Source organism: Peromyscus eremicus, chromosome 13, assembly GCF_949786415.1.
Source record: "Peromyscus eremicus chromosome 13, PerEre_H2_v1, whole genome shotgun sequence".
In the NCBI taxonomy this organism is placed as follows: Eukaryota; Metazoa; Chordata; class Mammalia; order Rodentia; family Cricetidae; genus Peromyscus; species Peromyscus eremicus.
In genome coordinates this window covers 28119185-28142478 of record NC_081429.1, presented here as the reverse complement: position 1 = coordinate 28142478, position 23294 = coordinate 28119185, and the positions used below count along the sequence as shown (strand labels likewise).

General features: G+C 39.9%; 1 pseudogene; it reads right to left on the bottom strand.

The window, feature by feature from the left end:
* Nucleotides 1-7949: 7949 nt before the first annotated feature.
* Nucleotides 7950-9280, bottom strand: LOC131923565 (caspase-3-like; annotated as a pseudogene).
* Nucleotides 9281-23294: the final 14014 nt, after the last annotated feature.

The window sequence follows — 23294 nt, the reverse complement described above, 5'->3', positions numbered from 1 at the left end:
ACCTTTTGGTGATTCAGTTGAGCATTATTCAGATTCCATGAGACTGTAGGATTTCTGTAATTTTGTTGTAGAAATCTAACTTTAAGCCATGGTGGTCTGATAAAATACAGGTGGTTATTCCAATTTTTTTGTATCTGATAAGATTTGCTTTGTATCTGAGTATGTGGTCAATTTTAGAAAAGGTTCCATGAGATGCAGAGAAGAAGGTGTATTCTTTTTTGTTAGGGTGGAATGTTCTGTAGATATCTATTAAGTCTATTAGAGTCATAACATTGGCTATATCCCTTATTTCTCTGTTAAGTTTCTGTCTGGCAGACCTGTCCATTGGTGAGAGTGGGGTGTTGAAGTCTCCTACTACTAGTGTGTGGGGTTTGATGTGTGTTTTATGCTTTAGTAAAGTTTCTTTTACATATGTGGGTGCCTTTGTATTTGGAGCATAAGTGTTCAGAACTGAGACTTCATCTTGGTGGATTTTTTCCTATGATGAATGTGTAATGTCCTTCTCAATCTCTTTTGATTGATTTTAGTTTGAAGTCTATTTTGTTAGATATTAGGATAGCTATACCAGCTTACTTCTTAAGTCCATTTGATTGGAAAGTCTTTTCCAAGCCTTTAACTCTGGGGTAGTGTTTGTCTTTAAAGTTGGTGTGTTTCTTGTAGGCAGAAGGATGGATCCTGTTTTCATATCCATTCTGTTAGCCTGTGTCTTTTTATAGATGAATTGAGTCTATTGATATTAAGGGGTATTAATGAACAGTGATTGTTAATTCCTGTTATTTTTGGTGGTAGTGTGTGTGTATTTCCTTTCTTTGGGATTTGCTGCTGTGGGGTTTTCTATCGCCTGTGTTTTCATGGGGGCATATAACTTCCTTAGGTTGGAATTTTCCTTCTAGTGCTTTCTGTAGGGCTGGATTTGTGGATAGGTATTGTTTAAATCTGGTTTTGTCTTGGAATGTCTTGTTCAATCCATCTATGATAATTGAAAGTTTTGCTGGGCATAGTAGTCTGGGGCATCCATGGTCTCTTAGTGTCTGCATTACATCTGTCCAGGACCTTCTGGCTTTCAGAGTCTCCATTGAGAAGTCAGGTGTTATTTTGATGGATCTGCTTTTGTAAGTCACTTGGCCTTTTTCCTTTGCTGCTCTTAATATTCTTTCTTTATTCTGTACACTTAGTGGTTTAATTATTATGTGGTGAGGGGACTTTTTTTGGAGGTCTAGTCTATTTGTTGTTCTATAAGAGTCTTGTGTCTTCATAGTTATTTCCTTCTTTAAGTTGGGAAAGTTTTCTTCTATAATTTTGTTGAATATATTTTCTGTGCCTATGAGTTGGTATTCTTCTCCTTCTTCTGTGGGAGCCCGTTTTCAGGTTCCTTGTGGCTTTACCCAGCAGGTCTGCATAGAGGATGATTAGGACCATGGGCCTGGGTGCAGGTGTCTGAGATGGTCTGCACTTGGCTGTGCTCGGGAGAGGTCTTTTGCTTCACCCCTTGGCGTCTCTATAAATACCCTGGGGCAGAGACAGTTAGGGCCCAATGGGATAGGTTCCAGGCCCTCTCGTGGCTATCCTGTATCTCTCCATAATCTATCTTTTTCTCTCCATAATCTAAATCCTTCTATCTAATATTTCCTGCTGCTTACACTCAAGAAAACTCTGGGGAGCTGTGGGGTTGGTGGGTAAATGCCCTGCATTCTTCTATCCCTATTATTCTTAGGTTTGGCCTTTTCATGGTGTCTCAGATTTCTTGAGCATTTTGTGTTATGACTTTTTTGGCTTTAGTGTTTTCTTTGACTGATGAATCTATTTCCTCTATTGTATCCTCCATGGCAGAGATTCTTTCTTCCATCTCTTGTATTCTGTTGGTTATACTTGCATTTGTAATTCTTGTTCATTTACTCAGATTTTCTTTTTACAGCATTCCCTCGGTTTATGTCTTCTTCATTGTTCCTATTTAAATTTTCTGGTCGTAAACTCTTCCCTTCACCTGTTCAATTGCTTTTTCTTGGTTTTCTTGGCTTTCTTTAAGGGATTTATTGATTTCTTCCAATTTTTTGTTTGTCTTTTCCTCAATTTCCTTAAGGGAATTTTTCATTTCATCTTTAAAGGCCTCTATCATCTGCATGAAGTTATTTTTAAGGTTGCTTTCTTCTGTTTCTTCTAAGTTGTGATGTTCAGGTTTTGCTGTCATAGAACCACTAGGTTCTGGTGGTATCATATTGCTCTTTATGTTGTTGTATGTATTTTTGCACTGATGTCTCCTCATCTCTTCCTCCAATAGGTGCAAGAAGTGTCTGTGTCTGAGGGAAATTTTCTTGGTCCACTCTGTGCTGGCTGTGTCTGTTTCTTAGGGGGCCACTCTTGGTTCAATCTGAGCTCTTGGTCCAATCAGTGTTGGTGGATTCTATGTCTCAGAGAGCCGCTGTTGGTCCTGTCAGAGCTCTTAGTCCTCTTGGTCTGATCATAGCTGGTGGATTCTGTGTCCCAGGGAGCTGCTGAGGTTACAGGGGGATGGGTGGGTTTGGGCCAGGGAATGGGTCCTTCTCGGGCTGGGAGAGGAGACACTCACCTCTTGTTCCAGTCAGAACTAGCAGATTCTCAGGAACTTATTCTTAACTGCAAACAGAACTCTTAACTTGCAAGGTATATTTTTTCTGCTGTGGTGTCACAATGACCCTGATCTGGGCCATGAGAGGAGATGGGGGAGGGGGGAGGGGAGAACCAGGAGCCCAAAAGACTAAGATGCCAGGAGGTGAAAAAAAGAACCTGTGTATTTGGATTATATAGAGAAGTGTAGCTGAGGCAAGGGCATCCCAGCCCCTGGGCTGGAGAAGTTTGGGGTAGGAGGTAGGGTATGTCAGCCATATCCTGTAACAAGTAGGAACTGAGGGATGCTGGGAGAACCTGGCAGTCAGTGTCTGCTTTGCTGTGTTAAATAGGTACCTCAGCCATTTGTCCAGGGTTTGATACCTAACAGTTTTACTCTTCTCCTTAGGAGCCCCAGTTGAGGAAGTCATCCTTGGAGACTGAGCAGCTGATTTAAAATCATAAGTATGAGGGGCCTAAGAGAAACTTGCTACACCTTTTACTTTGTGGTCTAGAAATCAACATCAAACACTTATTCATTCTTTTTTTTTTCTTTTCTTTTTTTCTTCTTTTCTAGAGTATTTTTTTAAATCTATTTTATTATTTTGTCAGTATTGCTACAGCATTAACAATAATATGTTCCATGATCCACTAGGTGTAATTGAGTTTAAAAGTCTGTTAAATCTTTGATGAATAATACAACAGCCACTCTCATTTATATATATTTCAAAGCCAATTAATTTCCCAGAGCTGGCAGAAAGGTTGAGTGTTGTAGACTATTATTTTAAGATGTGTTACACTTGTTTATGCTGTGGAATATTTGTTTAATGATACAAAAATGTGTTGCATTCTTTTATGTTGCATTTGTTTAACTCTTTAAAGCTGTATTATTTTGCCTGTCTGAAACACCTGATGATCTAATAAAGAGCTGAATGGCCAATAGTGAGGCAGAAGAAAATTTAGGTAGGAAGAAAGAAAGAATGAGCAAGAGAAGGAGGAGAGGAGGGCTTCAGAAGCCAGCCACTCAGCCACCCAGCTACCCAGCCAGACATGGAGTAAGAAGGAAAGAAAAGATATACAGAAATAGAGAAAGGTAAAAACTCAGAGGCAAAAGACAGACAGGGATAATTTAAATTTAGAAAAGCTGGCTAGAAACAAGCCAAGCCAAGGCCAAGCATGTATAATTAAGAATAAGCCTCCATTTGTGATTTACTTGGGAGCTGGGTGGTGGGCCCCCCAAAAGAGCCAAAGAGTGAAAAACAACCAACAGCTGAGTAAAAACTTTGTAACTCTTTCCACATTCCTACTCCATGCACTTTCTTTAGGGAAAGTCTTCTTGTCAAGATCAGCCAGAGGTGAGGAGTGAAGGGGACTGGATTATTTAGATACAAGATTTGTATGAAATTTTATTTATCTACCTCTCTGACAGGATCAGAGCTTGGAAAGTGATCTCAGAATGGATCAGAGACTTTTTTTTTTGGTTTTGAAGGATGTTGAGTTATGCAAAAAATGTATGGTAAGTGTTTGTCCAAAAAAAGAATCCTTAAGACAGTACTGTAATGGGTTGTTTGCTTCCTAAGATGGCAACCATGGTCTGCTTCCTGTGTGCTTCTGTAGAAAAACAGAGGGCTCATTTTTTCAATCAGGAAGTTTTGTATGAATTGAAAGGCCCTTTTCATTAAAATTTCATGGCCCTATTTCTAGTTCAGGGGTGGCTGGAACATAACAATACTACTGTTTATCATTAGAGAAGTTCTCTTGGTATGCTACTTGATGTACATGGTCTCAAGTTCTGTTAGTGTTCACTGAGATGCTGATAAATTGAAAGTTACTTTCTGTGGTACTTTAAAATGCAGTGAGGCTTCCTGGGTGATTGAGAAGGCCCCAGTTGATCCCGAATTACCTTGCTTCCAAGAGAAGACTGGTTCTACACTCCGTGGTCCTTACTCTGGCACTAAACTAGTCTTGGGCATCCCAAGGTGGGGTGAGAACTGATCTCTACTGGTGAAATCATAGGCTCTGATCTCACAGAGAGGTTAGAGCATCACCATTGGCCTTGCCCTTTGTCTGCTAAGTTCTCATCCTTCTCTTACTATTCTTGGCAGTTTCTGAAATGGTTTGTGATAGGAAGTGTGATGACTGGGGTATTGATGTCTGTGTTTGTGTGAAAGAGTATGTGTTGACCTTTAAGATTATTATCAGTAATAATATCAATGATCATTATCATTATTATTATTTTATGTGTATGGGTGTTTTGTCTGTAAGTATGTCTGTGTACCATGTGTGTGCCTGGTACTGCTGGTTATGGACCATCATGTAGGTGCTGGGAATTGAACCCAGGACCTCTGGAAGAGTAGCCAGTTCTCTTAACCACTGAGCCATCTCTCCAGCCCTTGTGTAGACCTTTGTGTAACAGTGAGACATCATTTCAGTTTCCAAAGTTGGCTGCACTAGTTACTATGTAACCACAAATGAATTATTTGGATTTTCTCAACCTTATTAAAATTTAATTATGTTTTTATAAAGTTTGTTACTTGACAATTTTATATATGTTACTATGCATTCTAGGAACTCTCTCTCTCACCTACCCTCTCTTATCTCTCTCCTACCTCTAACAACCCCTTACCTGTCCATAGGCCAGGTTAATGACTAGGTTTCTGTGTGATTGGATTGGGATCATTCACTGGAGCCTGGGGCATACAACTGAGCATACCACTGAAGGGACTGACTTTACCTTTCCTTGAATCTATCAGTAGGAAATAGTTTCATAATGTGAAGTAGTACTCCGCACTCTCAAGTGCCTCTTCTATCCTTGTCTGGCTGTTGATGGGCCTCTTCTTGTGCAGACCTACAACAGTAATCCCTTGTTCTTAAGAGTTCAGGATACAATGGCTTCATCTTGCCTAGCAATGACATTGCACAGCCCTGTCACCACTTTCTGGGTCCCTACAGTCTTCCTGCCCTTGTTCTACAATGTTCACACTAAATGAATTCCAAAGAGCTTCTCATTATTTCACAGCCTTCACATTTGCCACATGATCCCTTAGATACAGCATTTGCATTAATTTTGAATCTACATGAGCTGGAACTACACAGAATAAAACATCCTGGAGTTAACTCAACCTTCCCAAACAGCAGATCAACTGTTTAGGAAGTTCTAGTTGTAAGTGACATTCTAAATGCCCCCCTCCTCCCTTACATACCCCCTCTCATCCTCTCCATTAGATCTGCCTTCTAATAAAATTTCATCTTGATCCATAGTAAGAATTACATTTTTACATTAAGATCACACACACACACACACACACACACAGAGCTATGGTTTGGATTAGTGACCCTCAAAGGTCTGTATGCTGAAGACACTGATGTAGCTAGAGTTTTCCTGTCTGGCCCACAGTCAGGACAAATCTCTCTCACCCACCAGTCCCACAGCCACTCAGACCCAATCAAATAAACACAGAGACTTATATTGCTTACAAACTGTATGGCCGTGGCAGGCTTCTTGCTAACTGTTCTTATATCTTAAATTAATCCATTTCCATAAATCTATACCTTGCCACATGGCTCGTGGCTTACCGGGATCTTCACATGCGGCTTGTCATGGTGGCGGCTGGCAGTGTCCCTCTCTCAGCCTTCCACTTCCCAGAATTCTTCTCTTTGTCCCGCCTATACTTCCTGCCTAGCCAATGGCCAATCAGTGATTTATTTACTGACCAATCAGCAACACACTTGACATACAGACCATCCCACAGCACACTGATCTATAAGGGTGCTACTGGGGAGTGGTGAATCCTTTAGAAGTTAGGGTCTAATGGGAAATCTTTTTTTATTTTAAATCTGAATTTATGTTTTGAAAGAAAAAGGCAACAAACTTTTATAAAACTGACACATGGGAACACACTTTAAGATATCATCACGTTACATTTACTTAGAGTTTACAGACCCAGTCTAAACATTAATCTATCCATCATGAATGTGAGTTCCTTCCTTTCTTTGAGCAAAAAGGAAGCTTATGTGAAATTCTGGACACATCCAGCTAGCCAGCAATGGCTCAGCATCTTCATGAATGAAATAAAGCTTGGAGCACAGCCTTTCAGATGGGGCTGGACTTCATTCTGCAGCTTCCCATATGGGCTGCAGGGTCTGTGACTAGATGTCTCCCAAGTCCTGTGTGACATGGTCCTTTCATTTCTGGTGACAATGTCACCATTGGTTTCCTTTTATTGTAAACGTCAACAGAAAACTCAGCATGCTTACAGACTCTACACATGGAGTTCAGGGATCTTTCTCAAGACTTTCACCACTTTGGGAAAACCCTTCCTCAGAAGTTTCTGAACTGCCTCACTTTCTCATGTGGTGACTTGGACCTTGGGGACATCATCCACACAAATGAGCACTCGTGAGTGAGCATGGCTGGCAGTCCTTTCTGAAGCTGTGCCTGTGGCTGACTCTGCCACATCTCTGCTCTGGCTCAAACCATTTTTCTCCAGTTACAGTAGATTCATTTCTCCTCACCTTACATTCTATTTTATAGCTGGTATTTTAGTATGTTCCTGCAGAATTTTTTTATTTCATTCTAATAATTAACAATGGGAGGCTGTTCCATAACCATCCTCTAGATATTTTGCTGGTCTGTAAAATTAGCCTGATTAGTATAAGAACAAGTAAGAAACAAATGCTGGTAGACTTAGCACCTTGCTATCATGTCCACTACTGATGTATGGTAGCCTTCAAAGAGTCAACCAAATTCGCTCATGGTTTCCTCTCACATAAATACTTGATTTTTTTCAATAATAAAACATAATTTTTTAAAATAACAAATATATGCTCAGAACAAGTCACAAAACCAGCAGCTATAATGAATGCTACTGGTGGTCCAATGCTTCATTTCCATACATCATTTCCAAAATAAAGGTTCAAGCCTTTGACTCTGCCAATGGATTCAAGTTCTAAGATGTATCATTTGACACCATCATTTCTATAGTTTAACAAAAACTAGAATGACATTCTTAGTGTGTATAGGGAGTATAAAATCATGTTTAATTTCTTCATAATTACTTTAAAATTCATAGTATCAGCAAATCTTGCTAATTGTAAAAAGGGTAAATTTGTAATTTCCTCTATTATGATAGTACCATCATTGACATTTATTTATTCCTAATTCAATTCCATTTCAACTACCTGATGTTGAACTTGGGGTAGCTGCATTGTGGTTGCATTGCTAGGGCAGTGGTATGGTTCAAAGTACCATCTGGAACACCATATTTGATTTAAACGAGAGGGAAGTAAAGTCTCCCTGAAATGGTTTCCTCATTTGGCCTTCAAAACAAAACAAAACAAAGAGAAATAACCCCCCAATCATTTCCTTAGTGATAAAAGTATAGTTCTTTTGTGAGCATAGACACAATACATGGAATCTGCTTCTTCACATGAAAAGTGGAGTCAAGGGAGAAGGACTTGAATTCTGTCGCTACCTTCCAGTTAACGTGAGTAAGAATGTGCATAAACTCAAGCTTGTGTGCATACAGTTTCAACACGGCACAAAGTGATTGGATGAACTAGGACCCGTCCTTTGAATTTGTTCAGCAGTAGTAACTAGGTGCTGTGGAGTAAGCATACAGGAAGTCGGCTTCCACGGGTATCTTTTGGCATGCCATGTCATTGTCAGTTCCACTGTCTGTCTCAATGCCACAGTCCAGCTCCGTACCCTGTACTCCATCCAGCCTGGATGATGAAGAGTTTGGGCTTTCCAGTCAAGCTTTGGCAACAGTCACCTCTGAAGTAACTAGTTAATTTTTCCAGGTCAGTGGGCCCATTTGTTCCATAAATGATTCCTTCATCACCATGACTTAGAATCACACAAACAAAACTGCTCCTTTTGCTGTGATCTTCTTTAGAACCTTATCCATCAATTCCACAATTTCTTCACGAGTAAGATCATTCTTATTCCGGACTTCGTATTTCAGGCCCATGGATGTCTCTCTGAGTTTGGCTGCATTGACATCAGTACCAGACCGAGGGGTCATTCCAGTGCTTTTATGAAAGTTCTTCTTATTAATTACTATACACACACCCATTTCAGGGTAATCCATTTTATAACTGCTGTCCAGATATATCCCAGAGTCCATTGATTTGCTTCCATGGATGGTCTTTACTTCAAAATTTGTAGCACGAATCTTAAAAGGTCTTATTAATAAAATCAAACCTGAAGCCAGGTATTGGGGTGAATGCTGAAAGGTCAGAGAAGCAGAACAGGCCACAGCTAACCTCACCTCGCCAATTCCTCAGCTGATCCTGTTTCCTCTGACTGGAAGCCTCTGAGTCCTCACCCAAATGGATCTCAGCTGAACTGCTGCTGAAAGCCTGAAAGCTTAACCAGCCCTAGTTCCTGTTCTTCACGCCTTATATACCTTTCTGCTTTCTGCCATCACTTCCTGGGATTAAAGGCGTGTGTCACCATGCCTGGCTGTTTCCAATGTGGCTTTAAACTCAGAGATCCGGATGGATCTCTGCCTCCCAAGTGATAGGATTAAAGGCGTGTGCCACCATTTTCTGGCCTCTATGTCTATCTAGTGGCTGTTCTGTCCTCTGACCCCAGATAAGTTTATTAGGATGCACAATATATTGGGGGACACAATATATCACCACAAAAACTATTAATGGATTTGGAATCCACTGAGGTTTTGTTGTTCTTCATGGTCACTTTTTAAAATGAGCCGTTCCAAGCTCCACGACACAGGACACCCAGCTTTAATCTCACCACCTAATGGGAAATCTTTAGATTACTGAGGGGGCATGTCATTGAAGGAGATTATAGAATGTTGGCCTTTCTTATTCTTTGCTTCCTGGCTTTTGTTGAAGCTGACAGGTTTGCTATACTGCTGTATGCTACCACCATGACAGGCTGCCTTGCCACAGGTCCAAAGCAACAGTGTCAATGGATCATGGAGTAAAACTCCAGAATTGTGAGCCCAAACATTTCTTCCTCTTCTTTCTTTCTTTCTTTCTTTCTTTCTTTCTTTCTTTCTTTCTTTCTTTCTTTCTTTCTTTCTTTCTTTCTTTCTTTCTTCCTTCCTTCCTTCCTTCCTTCCTTCCTTCCTTCCTTCCTTCCTTTCTACCTATTCATATTTATTTATGTTTATTTTTTAAAAATACATTTATTTAACTTCATTTTATGTGCATTGGTGTGAAGGTGTCAGATTCCCTGGAACTGGAGGTATAGATAGTTGTGAGCTGCCATGTGGGTACTGGAAATTGAATCCAGGTCCGCTAGGAAGAGCAGCCAATGCTCTTAACCACTGAGCAATCTATCCAGTCCTTATATTTGTTTTTTGAGACAGGGTTTCTGTGTGTAGCTCCTGGAACTCACTCTGTAAACCAGGATGGCCTTGAACTCAGAGATCCCCTTGCCTCTGCCTCCCAAGTGCTGCGATTAAAGGTGTCCACCACCATACGCACAACCCTTTTATTTTTATAAGCTGATAATCTGATGTTTAGTTTTAGTAATAGAAAGCCAACTAATACAGATAGGCACACATATAATTAAAACACAACACTCATTAAATGGGATTCATTCTGATATTATCTGCTCTATTTTACTCTTATTCTATTTTCTAAATGCATGTCTTTTGATACCAACTAAATTTTATTTCTCTGTTGCGGTCAGTGCTCACCTTTTTGAAGAAAGAAAACAGTACCTTCATTGGATAACTTTCACATTCCTTTAGAAATACTTTGCACAGTGTTAAACATTTCAGCATTTCTGCAGAGGATTTTTCAAGTTGTGAGAAAGAGCCAAGGTAGAATCAACATTAGAGGACCTTGAAGAGGGTGGTACTGTGTTTTTGCAAGAGGACATAACTATAAATCTGGCTTATTTTGGAACACTAAGAACTTTAACCTTAGAATCAGAGTCCCAGAAGAATATCTATCATGGCTCCAGATCCCGGTAGCCTGTGAATAAAGGCTTGAAAGCTTGATCTGCCCAGGCCAATGGTTCTTCAAGAGTCTTCAAGGACACGTACAATCTTGGAGTTTTAAAAACAGTTCCTTTAGCTGAGACTCACCTTTCACCTGTAACGGCACAGTGAGGACTGGAGTGGTTCATGAATTTACCAGGGCAGATTGAGCTGCCGAGAAACACTGCCGTTGTTGACTGGCTGGTTGCCATGGTATCATGGACCAGCTGCCACTTAGCAAGCACAATGAAAGTGAAGAATCAAAATGAAAGTTAGGGAAAAAAAATACAAGTTAGTCACGGGCTATTTTTGACATTCCTCGGCACTGGTTATTTGACTGCTGCAGAATTATTTTACTTTATGGGTAAAGGGGTTTTGTTGGCATGTTGCATGCTGCACCATGTGTGTGCCAAATACCCACAGAGGTCAGAAGAAAGCATTGAATCACATGGAACTGGGGTTAAAGATGGTTGTGAGCTGCTTGTGTGGGTGCCGAAGATTGAACCTTGGTCCTCTGAAAGAACAGCCAAGTTGCTTACTTGAATGTGAGTGTCAGAGAGAGGGTGTAGAGGTTACTGTGGGAGGAGTCTGTGCAGACCAGTGCACGCTTGTTCTTTCACTCTGTAGAGAATCACATCTGCAAGAGGCCCTGCGGTGTTGGCTCTCTTGTTAATGAAACTTCTCTTTTGTTGGCTCAGAGTCTCATTGTCAAAGGAATAACTGAACAATTCTGGGTGCTATACTCCAGTGCCTGTCACTTAGTGCTTTAGTGACAGTCTGTCCAGGTGGCCAAGATGGGTAAGGGGGAACACACATAGCAGTAAAGTGGGTGAGTCTTAGCCTGGTGGGTGGTGTTAGGAGATGATGGACAGGAGCACATCAAGAAGGGGACCAGAAGTCTGGGTGACTGACCACATAGACACATTGGAATCTATGAATTCAAAGAGTGCCTTTGGCTGAGATTCTAGAGGAACACCACTGACAGAGGAGCTGAGCTCTCCAGAACTGACTGAGACCTAGTTTCAATGGAGAGTTGAGGACTCAGTGGTTCTAATTGTGAAAAGGAGAACTCCAGAGGCCACACATAGGCTTTATCATGTTAGGCATGCAGATGCAAATGGTTTTGCCAAAGAGGCACTTTTGTTGGGCAATACAATAGTAGGTGGTAAGATTCAATGTCAAAAATGAAGATGTCACAAAAGATGACAGAATAATTTCTGGTTTTGAGGGTTTTTTTTTCCATTTTTTTGAGACAGGGTTTCTCTGTGTAGCTTTGGCGCCTTTCCTAGAACTCACTCTGTAGCCCAGGCTGGCCTTGAACTCACAGAGATCCACCTGCCTCTGCCTCTCAAGTGCTGGGATTAAAGGCGTGCGCCACCACTGCCTGGTGGTTTTGAGTTTTTAAAAAAGAATAGCAATGTCCTCATAGGGCCTGGAAAACAAGTGTGTTTACATGAGTGTGCATTCAGGAGGATGTGAGGAACTGGGAAATTTATTAGGAAGCTTTTCAAAATTACTCCAACCATTTGAAAGTGAGAATGACAAAAGCAGCTGTGAGATGTGTAACCAGTCTTTCTCTGTCCCGCCAGCCAGCTCCCAAGTGACACAGAGACTTCCTATTAATTATGAACGCTTGGCCTTCGCTTAGGCTTATCCCACTAGCTCGTATAACTTATTCATTTTCATCTGTATTCTGTTGTGTGGCTTATTACCTCATCTCTCTGTACTGCTCATGCTGTTTTCACTTCATCTGGCTTGCAACCCTGCCTAAAAGAGTTGTTTCACTCTTTTAGGGGGTCTGCCACCCAGCTCCCAAATAAATAATACATGAAGGCTTATTCTTACTTATAAATGCCTGGCCTTAGCTTGGCTTGTTTCTGGCTAGTTTTCCTTAAATTATCCCATCTACCTTTTGCCTTTGTGCTTTTCCCATTCTCTTACCTCTGTAAATCTTACTCTTACTATGTGGTTTGCTGTGTAGCTGGGTGGATGGCCCCTAGATCCTCCTCCTTCCCTGGCTACTTCTCCTTTCCTCCCAGATTTCTCCTTTTATATATTTTCTCTGCCTGCCAGCCCTGCTCATCCTTTTTTCCTGCATCGCTATTGCTATTGGCTGTTCAGCTCTTTATTAGACCATCAAGTGTTTTAGACAGGCACAGTAACACAGCTTCACAGAGTTAAAAAAATGCAACATAAACAAAAGTAACACTCCTTAAAATAATATTCTACAACATGTTCCAAGTCTTGAACACATACATGGATGAGTCTTGACTTTGGCCTAAGACAGATACAAGAAGGTCTGAGGAACTCCAAGGATGGAGGATCATCACCTGATGGGAATCTGGAAGAAAGGATGTTGTGTCTTAGGATACCAAACAATACAGACAATACACTGTACAGCAGATTATGATGTCACTGTCAAAAGTAGCCTTTTCTACCATAGAGCCTGACAACCATGATGCCAGTAAGTCATTAAAGCTTCAGGAAAAGTCTGACATGGACTTAATTTATGTATGTGTGTATTATCTTGGAGAGATGAAAACACATTGCCTGAGTCGATAGGGGTCCTTACATGGCTCTCTAATAATGCTACCGGTTTCTCCTTATGCTGCTGTTAGTACATCAAAGCCATCAGGTCTTTTAAGACAAATGTCTTCTTAATCTTAATTCTTGAGTTTAGAAATAAGATTTCACAGACTGTAAAAAGAATATACTAGTAATTACATGCTGATACTGTAGTAAAACATAAAAGAACAGTTTTAAGAATGGGACTAAATGAAAAAGAAAATAATATCATCATTGAGTATATATCAACAATAACTAAAAGGAAAACAATGGGGAGAGGGATTGGGCTAGGGAGATGGCTGACTGGTTAAGAGTCCTTTCTGCTCTTGCAGAGGAGCTTAGTTCAGTTCCCAGAACCCACATCAGGCACTTCACCATTCTTTGTAACACCAGCTCCAGGGGGTGAATCTGACACTCTCTTCTCGCCTTCACAGGCAATTGCTCTCAAATATGTACACACATTCATAATAAAAATTTAAAACTGATCTTAAAAAAGAAAAGTAAAACAATTTAAAAGGGTAAGGTTATAATTAACTGATAGAAATGAAACTTATCTTTATATGGAGAAGTCTTTCTGTGTTGTTTGAAGAGCACTTTTATCTTTTTTTTTAATGGTTGGAAGAAGTGCTCAAGACTGTCAAGACTCAGAAGGGTGTTTGAGGGTAGAGAAAAATGTTCTGAGACTGTTTAGTGGGAGGGGCAGTCCTTTATCCATCACGAAGAGGTCAGCAAACATCAGAAGACATTTCCAGCCTCAATAGTGGAACATTTGAGCAAAATGTAATTGTTTCCCTTTCCTTGGAGTGTGTCTTCTGTTTGTGCTAGGTTAAAGAACTTTTATCTTCTGGTAATTACAAAGACATCACAGACAGGCCCTTAGGATTTTTTGGATTGTGGACGTTATAGTCCTTTCCCCCCAAAGCACAAGTAAATGGAGCAGTTAATGTCTGACTTCTGGGTGATATGAATCATAAAACTCTTAATTTTTTTTCTGATTAGGACAAGGGGATCTTATTGAATCCATTAGCCATATCTTCTCCAAGAGGTACACCTCTTTGTTTTTGTATAAATTTGACTCAAACTGAATTTTGGGAAGGAGGTTTTGGAGACATGTCTGTAGCATTGTGTAAGCTGTTGCCATTTGTGAGCATCTTGGTCATATTGGCTACAGACTCTTTTAATCAGGATTTTCTAAGGCTGAAAAAAGCTTTTTTTGGAGGGGAGGGGCTTTTGGAATCTCCTGTTAACACTGGTTGCTACATAAGTTTAAAAGGGGGGTCATGGATTATCAATTAAAGCAGAGAAAAAAGCTCTCATATTGGAAGATTAATGCTTTCATCTGTCATGCCAAGTTACCTGAGATGCCTAGATGGCTGTGGGTAGTTCCTGTATTGGAGAACCTTGGAAAGTATCAGTCTTTGAGGCAGTCATGATTGGAGTTGAAGGCCCGTCCTCTCTTCAGAGGATGGAACATCATCTCTCAACCTGGTTTTCTCTTTGGTTTTTTTTTTTTTTTTTAGAACCTTACTGAAAACTGTCCTGTTTTAGTGGCTTGGTTTCCTATAGCGGTGGGTAAGCATTGACCCTTAAAATCCACTCTTTAGCCTGGGGTCTTTCTGAGGAGGGCAGGTGATTGTCTGCCTAGGGAAATGCATCCTTCTCCAGGGCCTCAAAGATTATATTTCACTTGTCTCTACCTCTATCTTTTCACTCAGGCTTTTGGGACTGTCTGTATTTTATTTCTCTTGTTGAGAACTCTGCAAGCCAAACTGAAATGTTAAACTGCAGTGTTTTGGCCCCATTGCCTGCTTCTGAAGCTCCCATTTAATGGCTGGAACAGATTGACTTAGGGAATAGCATCCAACAGTATCTTACTGAAGGGATTTTTTTTTTTAAGTTTTATAGTAAACTTGATCATATACATGACATCTTTTATTTTCAAGGTTTCACTTCTCATAAACATTTTTATAACTTGCTCAGAACTTTTGTGATTTGCTGAAGTGTTTTGGTTTTAGCTTCACTCTTTTAACATTCATTCTAGAGCAATCCTTTACAACAAAAGCATTGCTTAAAACCTGTTCTTACCTGAAAGCATTTCCATTTTACGTTTACCAAAAAAGTATATTTTATAGCTTACTTATATTTATAATTTATTCATCCATTTTTCTGAATAGTTCCTACCTGTTTTATTTCTCTTAACAAAATGTAGTAAACTTTTTTTTTTTTGAGACAAGGGTCTTACATAGTCTTGGCTGATCTGGAACTCACTATGTAGACCAGGCTGTCCTTGAACTAAGAGACCTGCTTGTCTGCCTCCTTGGTGCTCAGATTAAAAGTGTGGGCCACTATGCCTGGCATTTAATTTTAATATAACAAATTTATTCTATTGACATTGTGTTCCTGAAACACAAGCAAAACATGTTAACAGTCACAGTTCTTTTAAAGCAACACTTTTAAATTAATCAGGTTGTTAGAGATTTAAATTTTGTTACAATAATGGCAATAATCTGTATTGTGTTGATGGTTTCTGGGACTGCTGTAACTATTGACTCCTAGGCATGTATCTCACAGGGCACAAGGATTTTCATTTAATAATCTTTGGTTTCTAGGAACATTATTATCTACTTATGCAGAGTATTTCTGTTCAAATTTCATAAAGGTTATTAATCATTTGTTATTGTTGTGTTTATTTTTTATTTATTTATTTTTTGAGACAGCATTTTCCCTGTGTTACCCCAGCTGTCCTGGAACTCTCTCTCCAAACCTGGCTGACCTCAAATTCAGAGAGCCACCTGCTTCTGCCTCCCAAGTGCTGGGATTAAATGCTTGAGATACCACTGCCTGGTAATTTTTAATCCTTTTAAAAAAATGTGTGTTTTAGTTAGCTTATAAAATAGCTGGTTTCCATGTTTTTCATATGTTTTGCTTTTGATTGCCTCTCATCATTCCGATTCCTGTTTAAATCTATCTAGTGTTTAAAAATTCTGTATTTCAGTTAATAACAAAATCATAGAATTGTCTTCAAAATATACACACTCATACACATATAAAAAATAGACTGGCCCAATAGTAATTTGGTGCATGGTAAGTTAAATGTATAAATAACACATCCACAAATTTGTTACACACATACACACACACACACACAGACACACACATAACTGCAGACACACACACACACATGCATGCACACACACAAATTCTATATTGCTTTTAGATATAACACAATCTATGAAACTCACATGAAAAACAGTGATCCTAGACATATGACAGAATTACATGAAACACAAGTACCCAGTAAAAACCAAGTAGAGCGTTTATATCTATGAGCTATAAGGATGTGTCAGTGGCACAGGTGATTGAAAGATGAAGTTGCTATGCAGAAAAACAGCACAGGAATAGATGCCCTTACAGATAGAAAGATGGGAAGACATTTTCTCTCTCAGTGTTATTTTAGGCCAAAAGTTTTTACTTTTTAATTTATAGTAAGGTTAAACTGTATTTCCCATTCTTGCTTCTATATCTAAAAGAAAAATGGAGAGAGAGAGAGAGAGAGAGAGAGAGAGAGAGAGAGAGAGAGAGAGAGAGAGAGAGAGAGAAGCATGAATCTAAAGAGTCTTATTAATAAAAACAAACCTGGAGCCAAGTATTGGGGTTAACACTGGAAGATCAGAGAGACAGAACAAGCCACAGCTAACCTCACCTGGCCAACTTCTCAGCTGATCTGTTTTCTCAGACTGGATGCTTCTGTGTCCTCATCCCAATGGCTCTCAGCTGAACTGCTGCTCGAAGCCTAAAAGCTTAACCAGCCAAATGCTTCTAGTTTCTGGTCTTCACGCCTTATATATCTTTCTGTTTTTGCCATCACTCCCTGGGATTAAAGGCTCACTTCTTGAGATTAAAGGCATGTGTCACCATGCCTGGCTGTTTCCAATGTGGCCTTGAACTCACATAGATCCAGAGGGATTTCTGCCTCTGGAATGCTAGGATTAAAGGTGTGAGTGCCACCATTTTCTAGCCTTTGTATCTAGTGGATGTTCTGTCTCTGACCCCAGATAAATTTATTAGGGTGCACAATATTTTGGAGGACACAATGCCACTGAGAGAGAGAGAGAGAGAGAGAGAGAGAGAGAGAGAGAGAGAGAGAGAGAGAGAGAGAGAAGTGCAGAGGTGCACCTGGGATACTTAAATCGAGTTTCCTTCCCCAATTAGGCATTATAGATCCATTCAGGGTAATCCAGGTACTCATTCTAAGTTCTTCACCTGGATCAGATGTGAAAGGTACATTCAGTGAAAAGTATAAAGATATAGATACACAAAGTATCTGGGTTTTTAGACCTCTCGTGACTGACTTATTTTGGCCCTGAAAGTTAGGAAAGCCTCTTCCTCAAAACATCATAATGAGGATACAGAATTAAAGATGGGAAGTCAGAGTCTTGCCAAGAGATGAAGCACCTGGTAATAGAGGGCTGAGATGGTTGCTGAGTTCCTTATATTCAAGACTCTTAGATTTGTGGACAGTGGTGAAGTAAGGGCTGTAGTGGACACCCTTAAGACTGTGGGATAAAGAGATTTTTATAATCAGCCAGTTATTTCTGATGTGCTTTGAATCTAGAAGGTGTTGCTTTGGGGACGAGTTCCTTCAATTCTCACCCTGAGAGAGGTTGGTTTCTCCTGGGCAAACCATGTGCTGTACCAAGGAACTGATACACATTTTTTCCCTAGGGAACTTCTGTATTTGATGCCAGTGTCTGAAGGGTGAATCTATTTAGTCTTATCAATAAAAACCAGGAGTCAAATATCAAGGTAATAACTTGAAAGATCAGAGGAGCAAAGGAGCAGCCACTAGTGACTCCTTACCTCTCTGGATCCTCAGACTGAAAGGTCCCAAGATCCTGTCTCCACCTCTGGATTGTGCTGGGATTAAAGACATGAGCCTCCCAAGTGCTAAGATCAAAGGCATGTGCCTCCCAAGTACTGGAATTAAAAGTGTGGGCCACCACTGCCTGGCCTCTATGATTAACTGGTGGCTAGCTCTGCCCTTTAATCTCCAGGCTTTATTTGTCAGAACACAAACAAAATATTACACAACAACTGACACTCATTAATCATTACCTGAGTCTTCAGCAATAAAATGGAAACAGAGAAACCAAGGCAATGTAATATGTAAGCCAAGAGCAGAGCAGAACAGAGTGAGGAGTATAAGGAAAAATCACCAACAGTGCTTCTGAAGAATCCTGTTTGAACCTCCAGGGACTGAAGTGAGCAGTAACAGGAACTGAAGCATAGTTCTGCACAGTCACCCTCAGCAGCCTGAGAAATGCTTTTTATTTTTTTAGAGTGTTGACTTAGTTAGGGTTTCTATTGCTGTGACAAAACTCCATGACCAAAAGGCAAGTTGTGGACGAAAGGGTTTATTTGGCTTACACTTCAGTATTGCTGTTTATCACCGAGAGAAGTCAAGACAGGAACTCAAACAGGACAGGATCCCAGAGGCAGGAGCTGATGCAGAGGTCATGCATCAGCTGCTTACTGGCTTGCTTCCCATGGCTTGCTCAGCCTGCCTTCTTATAGAACCCAGGACCAGCAGCCCAAGGATGGCACCACCCACCATGGGCTGGGCTCTCCCACATTGATCACTAAATGAGAAAATGCCTTACAGCTGGATTTCATGGAGGCATTTCCTCAACTGAGGCTCCTTTTTCTGATGACTCTAGCTTGTGTCAAGTTGACATACAAAACCAGCCAGTACAGGTATTGAACTGGGCAATCCCAGGATATGTGGCTTCACTGGAGAAAAGAATTTCAAAATTAGCCAGTATAAAGACCTGGGATTTTATTAAAGATATTTCAATACAGATATTGAACACAAGGGTTAAGAGAGGTATTAGAAAAGAAAGAAAGATATATCTCAGAGCACAGGTGTGGGTTTTTCAAAGAAGAGTCATCGTGTACATTTTAGTAGCATGGGAGCACGATGATTGGAAATTGGCAAACATGGATTATAATATGTACTGATTTAGTTTCTTGGGTAATAAAATTGTCTCTAAGGAGGAAACCCTAAACATCAAGAACAAAGTAATAATAAATGTTTGTATATAGCCATCAATATTCTTAACACTTCATGTCATTAAAATCCTAAGTCAGTGTATGCCACACAGCATTTATAGTTTATCATTTGTTATGATACATTTTATGGAAAACTCAGAGCTAGTCAATGAATAATAGAGTGCTCAAGTATAAAAGCATAAAAGTATAAAAGCATAATAGAATGCTCAAGTATAAAAGCTCAAGTATTAAAGCAATACTAGGTGGAACAAAAAAAAATGAGAAATTGTAGCTAGAGTTTTCCTGCCTGGCCCACAGTCAGGACAAATCTCTCTCACCTGCCAGTCCCACAGCCTCAGACCTGACCAAGTAAACACAGAGACTTATATTGGTTACAAACTGTATGGCCATGGCAGGCTTCTTGCTAACTGTTCTTATAGCTTAAATTAATCCATTTCCATTAATCTATACCTTGCCACATGGCTCGTGGCTTACCGGCATCTTCACATGCTGTTTGTCATCGTGGTGGCTGGCAGTCTCTCTGACTCAGCCTTCCACTTCCCAGCTTTATTCTCCTCCTTGTCCCGCCTACACTTCCTGCCTAGCCAATGGCCAATCAGTGTTTTATTTATTGACTAATTAGCAACACATTTGCCATACAGAACATCCCACAGCAAGAAATCTTTATTGTTGTATGTTATGCTTCCCTAAAGGAGGGCCCAGTTTTTAAGCTTTCCAAACTCCTTGGACCAGGGAACAAAATTAAGAAAAAATTGGGATGAGCTGCAAACAAATTTAAATAAACCTATGCTTCAAAATGACTGCTCAGTTTTGAGTTAAGTGTTCTTGGTAATTGGTAATAATGAGGCTAAACTGTTTTGCCACTTTTGTGTTCTCATCAAGTTGTGTATGACAATTCCTACACCGAAGGTTCAGGGATCTTGGAAGTGGAGACAGAAAGTGTGTAAGAGCTAGAGCACCAGGATGTGTGCTAAGAGACTGAGTCTTCTATATAGAACAGGAAGCCAAACCCACAAAATTTTAATAATATGGTGGCCTAAACAAGACCTGAGCAATGACAACACCAGCTAATATGCCTGTGGGTGGGGGCAATCTCACAAGGCCCTATCTCTAGGTAAAGAATTACAGGCAGTGACTTCTGAGAGAGGGCGATTAATAGATGAGCCCTCTAACTGATTATCCAATAGCAAATGATCATATGTATACATACTAGCGAAACTAAATGGACTCAGTAGGATGTATTTACGTATTTATATGCATGTATATATGTAAACACAATAATTAAAGAAGTAAAAGAAGAACACCAGAGATAATACCTGAAAGTAGAGAGAGCTTGGAGATAGAGGAAGGGAACTGGGTGGGGGAGCAGGATATGATAACAGTGGATTGAAAATGAATAAAATCTATTATATACATGTATGAAATGTCAGAAGGAAACCAAGTATTTTGTATAATCAATAAAAACTAATAAAAGCGAAAAATACTATCCTTTGTAGAGGATTTTAATAGGACACTTACTCATACATATATATGACTATGTAATACATAATACTGCTCTAACATGCATGAATGTCTTATAGTCACATACACAGATGAACAAAACATAATAATACTTTTGCATTGTTTTCTGGCACCTCTTTCTGTTCATGTCTGAACTGAACTATTCCTTCCCTCTTTCTATACAAGGGGAGACAGATGACTTTAGAAACAATAAGTATTCTAAATGATTGCTGTATAAGTCGTTCAAGTATCCAGATTTCTTGACTGTGAATGCTCAATCATTTTTTTGTTTATTGAAATTAGAATAAAATTTTATAAAAACCCAGGATATTGGGGGTTGTTCACAGCAGATTTTTCCAAGAGTCTCTAAAGTATTCTATCAATAAGTATTGTCTATGTTTGAAGAGTGTTATGAAAAATCTGGCTAGAGAAGAACTTTTTTTAACAGGTAATCAACTTGAAATTGATCCTTATGTATATTGTGAGGGAAGAGTCTAATTTCATTGATAACATATGGCGCCATCTGTTGTGAACCGATACCGAAGATTCTAGCACCATTTATTGAACAGTGACTCTTCACTCCACATGTCTGTAGGGCCGTCTTGGTCATACATTCCATTCCCATGTAGGGGTGGGTCTGTTTCTGGGGCCCTACTCTATTCTCCAAATCACTTGATCTCTTTACTAATACTGTATTGCAATAATTGCTGTTATTTTATAATACACTCTGGCATACGTGAAGGCAGGTGTCTGCCTTACTTTGCAGGATGAGATTTTTTTTTTTCTTCTTTTTAACTTGGTGAATTAGCCACAAAATTTGACGCTGACCCCTGGAGGCTGGATTTTGAACTGTCATGGGCATAATTTCATTAGTGTTTATAAGTTAAGGAAAGCAAGTATTCTTTTGTTCTCCTTTCTAAAGGCCCAGGAGATAGCTGTTCTGGGGCCCACTCTTCTTGTTTACTGCCTGTCAGGGGGTCCTGTCATTCTGTCTTTCCATCACACCTTCTCAGAGCACCAGGGACCCACAAACGATTCTGTTTGAGAATTGCCTTGCTGAAGTTCTTGGGTTGCTTAGGGATTGTTTTGAATAAGATGAGAAATCTCTTCCTTCTAAATGAACACTGTTTCCCTAATGAGAAAGTGATCAACATTTGAAATGTCTCCTGAGGAATGAATTGATAAGAACACGTTTCTTCCTCCAGACTCTTGTTTTACCCAGCAGGAAAATACAGTGGTGTAGAGTAGGAAGAGACACACAGATATCTTACCAGCCATGTCTGAAGGCTTCTAGAGAAATGTTTCTTCATGGCATGTTTTGTGCCGGTTATGTTTTTTCATTTTAAGGAATGAGTTTAGAGATGGGGTACGGAAGAGCAACAGCTAGTTACTCCAAAAATTCCTTGATGAAAATGAATTGTTGTTTCTGAAAACATTTGGAGTGTATATTCAAAGAAGATAAATATTAAGTGATTTCTCACTAAACACAATATATATCCATTAAAGGCAAATGTTACACATTTCCCCAAAGAATATGAAGCAAGAAGCAATCAAAGCTTTAAACTTAATTGTTTTTTGTTGCTGGTTTAAGATTTCTGTCTTTATAATGGCTGCTCTCTTTTTGGAGTGGATCAGGTAGGATGCACACATGCTTAAAAATGTCAATGATAATCAACATAAACATTCAGAATGACATTAAGGCTCTGCCCACGTCAGAATTGGTGTTGTTTTTCTGATGCTTTGTGTGGAGTGGAAACTGGCTTGGTTCCTATTGTCTTTGGCAGCAGCAGTAAGTGGATCAGAGGACAGGTGGACCTATAGGCCATCTAGGAACTGTGATCAGAGTGAGTTGATTTTGTTATTGAAAGAGAAACTTGTGTCCCAGCAAGAGGAAATCACAGGGAATGAGAGGAATATTTTAAAGACCCTTCAGCCCACATTGTTTTGGGATACACTTATGATCAACATTAAAACTCATTCATGGATGTCTGTTGCTGACAGGAACAGGTGTTAAGCTGAGTGTACACTGGGGATAGAGTGGCGCTTGGTGGCCAGGGGACATCGAAGTGCACTATGAAGCAAGGAGACTGCAGGGTTTGTGGTAGATTCAGTCCTTCCTTTGCCTCCTCAATGTGAGGCTGGAGTGAACCAAAACTGCGTACACTGTTATACACAGTTGTCTTGTGTATAACACAAAGCACTTTGGTTAACAGCACAAGGAAGGAAGGGAAAGGAGATGCAGAAAATAACACAACAACACAAAACCAAACACATGGCAACAGCCATCAGATTTCATTGTCCATCCTAAGTGGTGACACCACTTCAGTGAGACACAGTTCATAGCTGTGGGCTAAGCAGTCATTTAATTCAATTTGGGAAGAAATAAGCAGTTAGGCAGTCGCTGATTCTTCCTTGACCAGCAAAGGATTCATTTTTGTTCAGTTTATGAGAGTCTTGTGTTATTGGAAGTGTGAGGTGCACGACACAGCCCTTAGTACATATTAAGCATGTTATCTTAAGTAGTGTCAGTATTGTGAATAGATATTCTCTTGAGTGTGAATAACCCCAAGCAGAAGGGCAAAGAATGACTTTAGAGCCAGCATCCCTGACCCATCCCTC